Here is a 12180-nt window from a genome sequence, read left to right on the forward strand (position 1 = left end):
CTAGCGAACATGTATGAAACTACACATCACACTCGCAATGAGAAAACACTTACAAATTTATTCTTTCACATTATATATGTTGTTACTTTGTAACATTCGGCTACAACAAATTTTGTAAAGTACTGTCAGATCTTTGAAACATGCTGTATTTAAAGAAAATTGTGTGGTGGTATATGAGACAGAAACACTGTATGGATAAATTAGAGGCACAACAACAAAAGTAAAGATGCTGTTCTAGAGAAATATAAAGTTTAGCAAAACCCAGAAACGAAAAATAAGAGTAACAAAAAGTTTTATCAGCAAAGAATTTCGAGAGTACATTCTTAAGGGATATGAAAATGGCTCTTCCAAGATTAAAAACGTAAGCTCACAAACATGAGACTAAAAGTAAGAATGAGTTTCATAGTACGGTACACTATTTCGTCAAATGTACCTGGGCACCCCAGTGAAATGAGGAACTGACCACTAAAAGTTACGAGAGACAGACTCGCCAGTATTAAATTAGGTGCTGAGTAAAATGTGGTCTGTAGGGAAGCAATAACAGCAGAATGGGGCACTCAGGACACATCGGTTACTTCGAACGTGGGCGTCACTGCATGTCACCTGAGTAACAGATCAATCAGGGACATTCTTACCCATCTAATTCCGTCCAGTCCGACTTTTCGTGATGTGACTTTGAAGCGGGATCGTGAAGAAACAACCACAGCTACTCCAAGGCCAGACCCCATGTACCGACGGACATGTACCGTCCAGCATTGTAGAGGGTGACTGTAACAAAATCGCATTAAATGTGTGGGCAGAATCACTCTTGAGTCCCAAAGTGATACCAGCAGTCTATCTAGCACAGTGACTGTATGTAGGGAGTTAAAAAGAGTGGTATGCATTGGCTGATCAGCTCTTCATAAGCCACACATTTCTGTAGTCATTGTTAAGTTCAGTTTGTGTAAAGAGTGATAACACTGGACAGTAGATGACTCGAAACGAGTGATTTGGGGTGATTAATCACGTTATACCCCATGGCAATCTGATGGACACCTGGAGAAAATTACCTACCATCATGTTTAGGGCCAAAAGTAAACCGTCTCTAATGACCTAAATGTCAACAGAAGCTAAGATGTAATATTCCTTCTTTATCTTCCAGTGTTGAAGTACAGGGAAGGTGGTTGTTATGAAACTGTTTTTCGTGGTTAGGGTGTGCTTCCCTTATTGAGCTCAAGAAATCGCTAAACGTCGAAGCACGTGGACACATTTTATAGAATTACATGCTGCATACAGTGCAGTAACAATTCAGAGACCATGCCTGTTTGCATCAGCATGGCAATGTACTCTGTCATAAGGCAGCATCTATGATGCAACGTTTTTTTTTGCCATAACAACTTTCCTGACCAGCCTACCCTGCCGAGAATCCCTATCTGAAACCAATGGAATATTTCTGGCATTAGTCAGATATCGACTTCGCTCCAGATCCCAGTGTCCAACCTCACTATCGTCTCTGGTTTCGGCTGCTAAGTAACACTGGTCGGCCATTCCTCCACAGACATTCAGACATCTCATTGAAAGTGCCCCAGCAGAATTCAAGCCGTCATAACGGCGATGGGTGGACGTTCAGTAGTAGGTGTCTGTGGTACTTTTGATCGGTTGGAAACGCCCTCTGTAGCACCAGCCCATATTTACTGAGAATTTTAAATATTTGGTTTACAGAGAAAATCTGTGAAGTATCCCTAGATGCTTGCAGGCAGGTGCCCTTTCAATGCCGTTTGGAGTCCTAGAGTGACACTTGTGTGTATGTCGCACCTCTTTGCATCCACTTCGTAGGAGGATGCAGAGAAAAAAGGACTGAAAAAGCGTAAGAACCCTTTGTTGCTTCGGATCACATTCGTTTTCGTCGTAATTTTCGGTGTTAATAAGTCGTTCCATTCTGACCACAAGAGCAAAAATTTCGGTCGCCCTACAAACCAAACCGATGTGATCACATTCTCTAGGGATGGAGCCCGAAGATATCCCTGGACAGTGCTGGAAATGTCCGGGAGTGTCAGCAGCGTCAAAGTTTGTCAAGGAAGTCGCTCTGTTGCTCATAGCAGTGAGAACTCTCGTTCTGCCGGCCGCTGTGACCGAGCGGTTCTAGGCGTTTCAGCGCGGAACGATGCGGCTGCTACGGTCGCAGGTTCGAATCCTGCCTTGGGCACGGATGTGTGTGATGTCCTTAGGTTAGTTAGGTTTAAGTTGTTCTAGGTCTAGGGGACTGATGACCTCAGATGTTAAGTTCAAATGGATCAAATGGCTCTGAGCACTATGGGACTTAACTTCTGAGGTCATCAGTCCCCTAGAACTTAGAACTACTTAAACCTAACTAACCTAAGGACACCACACAAATCCATGCCCGAGGCAGGATTCGAACCTGCGACAGTAGCAGTAGCGCGGTTCCAGACTGTAGAGCCTAGAGCCGCTCGGCCACTCCCATAGTGCTTAGAGCCATTTGAACCATTTTTGAACTTTCGTTCTGTTCCTCTAAATGTGCGGTAATCAACGCACCAAGGATATGGGTGGTTTCACTGATGCCCTTTATGCCACTCCACGAGGCCTATTCGTGCCGATGATGAGCGGCGGTTTGTTTCAAATCCCTCCCCACGCCACCCATAAGAAATGCTACTAGGTTTCGACGCTGGGGGGTCACCGCTCTGACGTCCATCTCAGAGACGTCAAAATAAAGGGTGAAATGTGGGTAAACGGGGCAGTGACGATCTTCCCACCATGTGACACGTGCATGTTGGTCAGAAATATGGTGAAAATTGGAGTCAGCGTGACATCACTAAGCCATCTTACACATGACATGGACTTCTGACCTCTGGCCTTTTTTCATATATGTCGACTCTTTGCTGTTTGAAGTGTCGCCGAGCCTGAGGGTGACGTCACAGGGATCCACCTTTCACATCATCACAAAGAAAGGTTGTAGGCACCTTTGGGCCAAATTTAAACTAGTACATTGCAGTGGCACTCAGCTCTGGGGTTCGAAAAAAGTCATCCTTTAAATGGTTGTGCAATGTAGACTACACAAGTAGTGGTGTAAAGAGAGAACTGGCGCATTTTGTTTATGTGGCTTGCATACATCGTGGTCAGGCATACATTCAGGGGCAGATTATGTCCTCCTTAACCTACTCTTATGCTAATAATTTATGACCCTGAGAGGGTTGATTTATGACCCCCTGGGATAAATCATCCTTCTCAGAAACCCCCCATCCCCCCCTCCTCATCCCCTACCACCCTCTAGGAAAAGGGCCACATTTTTTGTTATCTCCTCCCCATTTCGTTTCTGAGCCACTTCTGCCCTTCTGGGAAATCCCCCAGTCCTCCCTTCTCTGCCCCACTCCCCCCCCCCCCCCCCCGCCTGCCCCCATCTCAAAGTTGGACGAAAAAAGACTCAATATGCTGAGCTACTGGAGAAGGATCTCACAACACATTAAATTCAAACTATGTTAGTTGATATAACAATACATTATTTAACTCAATTTGCAAATTTCATATTTAATCACTATCCATGATGTAATACCTGTAAGCACTGAAGAATTTAATGAAGTACAATATATTAACCACCATTATGGGTCACCCATGCATGTGTCAGCAAGACAGGCATAATTATTCCAGTGTCCACTACTGCAATTTCGACATTAGGTCATTTTCTAGTGGTTACTGGTGTTGCAAACATAGTCAGAAATGGCGGGAGAAAGTCCATTTTCAGTACCCCATCAATTTAATCATTTAACGATTTACAGGAGACTGTGTAGGGAAAAAGGTCCAGTAGGTGTAAGACAAATAGATCTCTTAAAACTCTCACCACCACATTACAATGAGGCTTCTTATTCATAAGAAGACATATTTCCAACGTCTGGGAATCACACACATACATGTTGCAAAAAAATGGTTAAAATGGCTCTGAGCACTATGGGACTTAACATCTATGATCATCAGTCCCTTATAACTTAGAACTACTTAAACCTAACTACCCTAAGGACATGACACACATCCAGGCCTGAGGCAGGATTCGAACCTGCAACCGTAGCAGTCACGTGGTTCCAGACTGAAGTGCCTAGAACCACACGGCCACACCGGCCAGCTACATGTTGCAAATCATGTAATTAAATTTCCACCAGAAATAGATTGTAGCGCTAATTACATACAAGATATTGTGTGTACTGTTTAAGAACACAAGTACCCGCATCCACCACAATGTTACCACTAGACATATCTGGTAAAACAAAAACACACTCAAGATTGTGGAGTACGTTACATCTGCAGCCTGCATGAGTGATAGGAGCTGCAGCTGTGCCAGCTTGGAGAGCAGTAGACATCCACACCTGCGTCAATCACCATGACAGCTGTGCATCCTCACCCCAACCATGCTAGATGCTCAGAGGTCAGAGACACTGTCACTGTGACCGCACAGCCATCAACTGATTAATTTAGATGGGGGAAATAAGTGTCCACTGCAAACACTCGCCATGTTGAATCTTCTCAAATATCCCTGTAAAAATTGGAGAATACATACAAGACATGCATATGCATCAGTCAGCCACACAGAGGCCACCACAAGTGCTGCCACTCGGACTTGTCCCCACAGCTGCAGGCAAGGGCTGACTAAGCAGAGCCTTTCTTTGTAACTAATTGGCTGGCATGGTCTAAGCCATGGCTTCTGGTCCACCAAGCCCCTCTACTGCAGGTTTTAGCACACTGTGAGACAGTCAGGCACAGAAATTCAACCCATGACATAGATTGTCCCCAGTTCAGAAAATCCACTTTACACACTCCAAGTCAGGGGTGTCGCTGTCCTTACATCTCGAATTTCTCTTACAAAATGTAGATTCTTCCCTTTTACATGAGTTATTTTTCAAAGAGAGAACAAATCGGAGCATATATGTGTTTTCACAACGCTAAGGTATCATTACTTGTTGTGAAAATGCTGTAGAGCAGCATGGCATAGCCTGTATTTCCTCTACGTAATCTCCAATCAGGTAAAAAACCTGTTCTTATCAGCTTAAAATCTGCTATGCCCTGCATCACAGAACTAGAATATTAAACTTATATTTGGCCTTTGACAGAGTGGTGGGAGCATGCTCTGACTCCGTTACAGGATGTTTCATCATTTCGAACTCTCTTAAGGTAGCCAGATGCTTCATCATCTATGAAGGTAAGCGAATGGCAGCATACAAGGGTTGTAAATATGACGTTAATATTACTTGTAACTTTATAAATTCAGTTATATAGCTGATTTTATTCCGATGGCCATGTCTTCCTGTGTAGAAGAGATTGAAATTATGTTGAAAATCCTGTCACAACGAAAAATGCCTGATTATCACTCCCAAGTCGTGAATGATATCCGTGGTACTCTCGCCCTTTCATCCACCTGACACGCAGCACGTGACTGATATCAAATTGATTGACTGATTAATTAAATTGACCCGGCCGAAGTGGCCGTGCGGTTAAAGGCGCTGCAGTCTGGAACCGCAAGACCGCTACGGTCGCAGGTTCAAATCCTGCCTCGGGCATGGATGTTTGTGATGTCCTTAGGTTAGTTAGGTTTAACTAGTTCTAGGTTCTAGGGGACTAATGACCTCAGCAGTTGAGTCCCATAGTGCTCAGAGCCATTTGAACCATTTGAATTAAATTGATTATGAGAGTCCCTTTGCATTAATTTTTTTCCTCCAGTCGACTACACTTGCTAATTAACCTTTACAGACGCTTCTGTGGCGCCTCTAGGTGCTTCTGACAGGCTAGGTAGTCACTTCTTCCAGTAACAAAATGGGTGATAAATATCGTTAAATAGCTGAAGATATTCAACGATAATTACGTTCTGTCGGTCGGTTGCCTTGTCATGCTGGTGGAATAAAGTCCTTTAGAATTCTAGTACACTGCTCCCAAGCTAATCCTACTGAGACCTATTGGTCTATGGGTGCAGTAGGATGTTCCACTCTCTTCTCCACCCCTGTAACACCTCCATCTCCATCCCCATTCCTGTTTCTGCCACCAGCTGGCATGTGAATGGCCGCCACTGCTGCCACTGGATCGGAAACCTCTGCCCGCACATTCGTACTGTATTGTTCCTGGCTGACAAGCCACTGCCCGCCGTGCCAGGCAGCAGAATTTGTCCTATCATTGTGAGAAGGGCTTGGTGCTTAAATGTCACTAAGCTCAATACCATGATGTTGAGCAATATGCTTCCTCTCTTCCTACCTGCAAACAGAAATGTTCTGAGACGTATTTTCGAAATATGCTAGGAAGGGTGACCCAGTCGACAATAGCAAAAAGCCTGTTTGGTGGAGAAGCCATCCAAAACATGTACGAGACTGCAGACCTGGGTTTCCCTTAGCATACAGCCCGGTAGAAGTGTTGCTATTGACTCCAGCGAACTTAGTGTGTGGATACTTTGGGAACTCAAACGGGAATCTCTGAGAAAAAGCAATGTTCTTTTTCAGGTAACACAATTGAGAATCAACATTTGATGCTTGCTCCAGAAGGATTCTACTGCCCAACATGCATTTCTCATAAGGACAACGAAGATGACGGATAGTATTTTTTCTCCTCGCTCTATTTGTAAGAGGAATAGGAAACGAAATGATAGTAGTGATACAGGATACCCTCTGCCATGCACCGTACAGTGGCTTGTGAAATACACATACAGATGTAGGTGTAAATTTAGTCTACCTATTAAGATGTCAGTCCATCTAATTACAAGCACACAAAACCCATGGAAGAATGTTGTATCTTATTTATCAAGAAAACAAAAGATGGAATTTCTACTGCTAATTGTCTCTCACTGAAAATCTTCGTATTAGTAATTTGCAGTCACTTCACGAGACATACATGAGAGAGTGTAATATGTTTGCCCACAACACTTAGAAGAAGCAGCAGAGTTCGCCTCTCGACTCCCCTGTCGTTAGGGTATCGCTTAACTGCCATATTCTCAAGAATCTTCCAGTCATCGATGCACAGCGTTTGAATCCACCTGATTTCGACGAGTAAGAGATGTACCCAGCCAACTCATAGAGCCCAGCTAATTCTCTAGAAATCCAGTCACATTCCGACAGCACTATTCCATTAGCTAGAGAGCTGTCTAGAGCTCCATCCATCATTGACTAGGTAGAGAGTAATTACAACGTTAAAAATAACCCACTAACGTGCAGCAGAAAAAGTCAAAACCTGCAGAGAATACCTGGACTGTACAAGCAAATTCAGAGGAATAATATGGACAACTGATCAATATAGAGTCATTGTCTGTTAATATACTTCTGTAAGTCTCCCTTATCGTATTCCTATGGTTACTACGCTAACTACGCTAGAAATACGACAGATTAATGGTGTCATCGTCTTCGTTGATGCCACAGAATTTCGTGAGAAATACATCACCATTTTTGAAATGGAACATACCTCCCGAATAAGAATCTAACAGTGTTCCAGAGATTCTGATACACTATGCATTTAATCATTTACACCCATGAAACTGCCTCGCAACTCCATCCATAATTCATAGCTGTGCGAAGAGTATTGGGAGATTTAGGATTTAGTCACAGCTTTGCTCATTTTTTTACCCCCATGTGCTGTTCGATAGTGGTCTGACCATGATGCTGTATTCCATCTAGATCAGAGTACATCCACGTGGGTAGCGCACATGTGAGGAGTGATAGTTATTTATTTACAAGCAAACCCAGTACTTATACGCTTATCCAGCTATCATACATCGATAGCCAAATCAGTGTCAGTGTTTCCTCCAGCAGCAGGGGTCATCACATGATGCTATTGCTTCAGTAATGTAACACGAACAGGTCTGGGCTCACAGGATTGGTATGCAGTGACTATGTAGTGTCGAGCTGTGAAATTGATGTTACTGTTTACCAGTACGTATCATTTAACCACAAATGAGTGTTAATGCCAGGATCGCAGATGACAATGACCTCAAGGTTATAGTGGAAATTGATAATATATAGCGAGGCAAAAAGGTGGGGCTCACTCAAATATAGTGCAGGGAAGCTGTGTGGAAAACTGACATATATATCGAGAGGCACAGCAGTGTTCGTTCAGAGAATTATTACTTATGTCTGGTGTTGTTACATTAAAATTAACAGCTCGACAGTCATCAAAAGGATGTATTTCTAAAGTAACAAAGTGCCATGAATGCACATGGTCTGCAGGAAGAGTTAAGTGCTGCAATGGAGCGAGATAGATATGTTGTTCTGTTTAGCTTAAGACAGTGGAAGGATTGAGATGGTGATATGCTGTTCATGATTTCGGTCACTCGTCAAATCTAAGATCAACGAAAGTTCATTGCAAGACGGTACACCAACTCCAACAGGTTTTGCATGCAATGAATGTGGAATTCAAAGCATCCAAAAAACAGTTATTAGCGAAATACTGTAATCAGTCAGTGCTATTTAAGTACAGTAATGCTATGCATGGTACTCCATCCCACCATTAACAAGTGTTCCATTAAAACTAGAGTCTTTCCATGCCATATATGTGCAATAGACCTCACCCTGATTTCTACTTGTAATCTGCTTAAGAGAAAATACAGCCCATCCAGCGATGAAATGAAACCAGGTGTCTGTAACATAGCTACTAATCGTATGTATGTCAGTGCTATTTAAGGAAAGTGACGCCATGTGTGGTGCTCCCTCCCACCATTAACAAATGTGCTATTGAAACACATCCTACCATGCCATATACATGCATAGAGATCACCTTCTGATTTCAGAATGCAATTTACTTAGTCCACAAAATATAATTACCCAGTAATCCAGAAGTGCAATGGGATGAGATGCATGTAACTTACCTTCCAAACGTCTGTCAGGGTTATTTAAGTACAGTGATGTGGTACTCCTTCCCACCATTAGCCAATGTTCCATTAAGACTAGAATCTTCCAAGTTGTATACACGCATATAGATTCGATTCTAATTTTGAAACGTAATTTGCCTATTCTATGGTGCATTGGAGCCAGATGTGTGTAACATAAGTCCCTGTCAGGGCTGTTTAAGTGCAGTGACGCTGTGTAGGGTACTCCCTTTCATAAGTAAAATATGTGTGATTAAAGCTACAGTTTTTTGCACCACATACATCCCACACTGATTTTCGAAATGTACTTCCATATCGCCAGTATTAAGACAAGATCAGACTCGAATAGTCAATTCCCATGGTTTTAAAGCAGACCTTGAAAACAAGGTTGTTTTTAGCGGAGGGATCTTCCTATCACATTCCTACAGAGCGGGAAGAGTCGGTGACACAGTCAGTACCACGAGGGTAAATTTCCAATAAGATGGTGACTCGATATTCGAAATTCTAAGAAAATAAGTATAAGCTAAAGAATAAGGAATTGTTAGAACTGGTAGCTACTGCGATATTCTGCACAGCTCCTCCATCAGAATAGCAGTTGTAACGTCAACAATTTCCAACCTATATGGTCTGATCGCGGTTCTTCAGATGTTTTCCGGCTACCACATTTTACATGAGTTGGATTTTAACAGTTCAGCTGTTACACTGGCAGACTTAGTAACCACTTTTTCTAGCGTGCTATACACATGTGACATTCCAACCACTTAGACGAAGCATGCTATTTCTAACCTGCATCCGCCCCGGTACCACTACCACTGAAAGATCTAAGAGTTATATTTTATGGTACAGCTTCTCACAGTTTCTTCCAGCATATGACCATCATCAAGGATCTTCCTACCGCAGTTTTACAGAAGTGGGAACAGTCTCTGACGCAGTCGCTGCCAAGAAGCTGGATTTTGGATGGTGTTGTGAATAGATGTTCAATATTCTAAGAAAATAAGAATAAGCTACAGTAAAAGGAATTGTAGGCACTGGGAACTACTTTACTAATCCAGACAGCGGCTCCATCGAAACAGTAATTTTTAAAGTCAGTCTTTGCCAATTTATGTGGTTTTATAATGGGTTTTAGATACTTTCTTGCTGATTTTATCTAGTAATCCCGTTGCCTCCACGTTGCCATCCCCATGAAGGAGACGTGTTTTCTCAGCCATCACTGAGATAAACTTGAGAAAATTTTGGAAATTTGGAAATTTGTGGTAAGAACTTATGGGACCAAACTGCCGAGGTCATCGGTCCCTAAGCTTACACACTACTTAAACTAACTTACGCGAAGGACAACACACACACACACACACACACACACACACACACACACACACACACATGCCCGAGGGAGGTCTCGAACCTCCGACAGGGGCAGCCGTGCGGACCGTGACAAGGCGCCAAAGACCGCGTGACTACCCGCGCGGCAAACTTGAAAAATTTACCACGCAGACAGCTGCTAAAGCAATCACCCAGACTTTAAAATGTTCCCATTTTGACCCCTCTTCTACCAAGAAGTTGAATAGTGCTAGACATTTAAGAGCAGATCAAGCAGACAAGACGAATCACAGACATGTATATACAGGGTGAGCACGTAAGATTTAACATCCCTTTTATGTCGTGAACGGTTACACATACAGAAACGTGATATTCGGCGAATTTTAAGAGCGTCGAGGGGCATGTATTTTCCTGCTTGGGCTATGTTTTTGGAGCTGCTATCAACAGAGATATTGAAAGAGAACATTTTTTAAATGGAATTGTATAATTTGTACAATTACATTCGATAGCTCTTGAGAAGACAATTAGAGTTATATAGCGTTTGTCAGTGGTGAAGCTGAAACCCATCGTAAAAGAATTCGACAGATGTCCTACAACGTGAGAGCAGGATGGCTGTAAACGGCATTGGCAGTGCAAACAGTGCCAACAGGCGTCTAGAACCAACCTGCGTAATTGTGTAGTGTAAGGTAAACCTGAGCCACTAGAATAAAGCTGTATATCTCCTTGAACCAACTTACTACCTAGATGCGAGGTCACCTACGAATGCTGTATATGGAAATACGACATAGACCAGAATAAAACTGTTTTACGTTTGTGGATCCTTCGATCTTTACGTGCGCTGAAACAGTGAAATCAACTGTCCATTCTTCAAAAATAAAGAGGTCTTACACTCAGCAAAAAGCAACTACTGTAGGAAATATCGAAATGTTAGAAGGGAGATTTGACCTTTCGTTTCTTGTACTAGGCTGTGTGCTACTCAGAGCTAGATGCATCCTGCCAGACAACTGTCTCTACCTTCACTGCTCTAAATTGCATCGTATGAGATACATTAGTTAAACATTTTGAATACTTTGGTGACCATCTGTACCCCAAAAAATAAATATTGTTCTTAACGAAACGTCGTTTCATGGAAATAAGCTCATATTGACGGTGTTACCAGCTATGTGCAATACACGCTGTCGACTTTTAACATTGCAATGCAATTTCGTACACATGAAGATAAAATAAACAATGTACTAATTATGATATGGTAACCATCCAAGTCACAAAACATACATTTTGTATCCTTTATTTAATCATGTGCTCAAACTGTTGACCATGGTCTGAAACGCACATTTGCAGTCACCGTTCGAAAGAACGATGAACAGATGTAATTACATTAGATGATATCGTAAGGAACGCACCAGCGATTCGACGACACATATCGTCTGCAGTAGTTGGGGCTTCGTCATGGGTTGCGTCTTTCAGTGCACCGCAAAGAAAAAAATAAAGAGGAGTCAAATAGGGGCATCTCGCAGGCCATTTGACAACAGATTTTGTCCTATCCAAGCTCCTAGAAAATTTTCAATCAGTATTTGCGTTGCAACACGGACGAGTGAGCTAGGTAACCCTCTTGTTGCAGCCATATACACTGTTTAGTATCCAGTGGTGCCTCTCTAGAAGAACTGGCAGAATGTTCATCAGAAAGTATGAGTACCAATGTCCACTCAGAACGCATGAGATGAAGTAACGTCCCACAATGTAATTTCCTATCATACCGCACCGTACGTTTACGCTCCACGGCCGTTGATGTAATGCCTGACGAATCTAGTGTCGATTTTCGGCTGCCCAGTAGTGCCTGTTATGCAGATTTACATTAGCGTGGATAGTAAACGTTACTTCATTGGTAAAGATCACACGTTGGAAAAACGTAGGGTCGTCTCTCATTTGCTGTAGGGCAAACCGACGAAATTCTGTGCGACGTTCGAAATCACGGTCGTCGGCTGCCTGACGTAGTGACAGATGATAGGGATGAAAATTCTGTCGATGTAGGATGCGAATGACAC

At 42.7% G+C, this 12180-nt stretch overlaps 1 non-coding gene across 1 annotated transcript; it reads left to right on the forward strand.

Moving 5' to 3' along the window:
* Positions 1-4980: 4980 nt before the first annotated feature.
* On the forward strand, positions 4981-5168 carry LOC126413587 (U2 spliceosomal RNA). The gene has a single exon (XR_007575375.1). It is a non-coding gene; the product is annotated as a U2 spliceosomal RNA (small nuclear RNA).
* The last annotated feature ends 7012 nt before the right edge of the window (positions 5169-12180 follow it).

The sequence above is a fragment of the Schistocerca serialis genome, chromosome 7, assembly GCF_023864345.2.
Source record: "Schistocerca serialis cubense isolate TAMUIC-IGC-003099 chromosome 7, iqSchSeri2.2, whole genome shotgun sequence".
Taxonomy (NCBI): Eukaryota; Metazoa; Arthropoda; class Insecta; order Orthoptera; family Acrididae; genus Schistocerca; species Schistocerca serialis.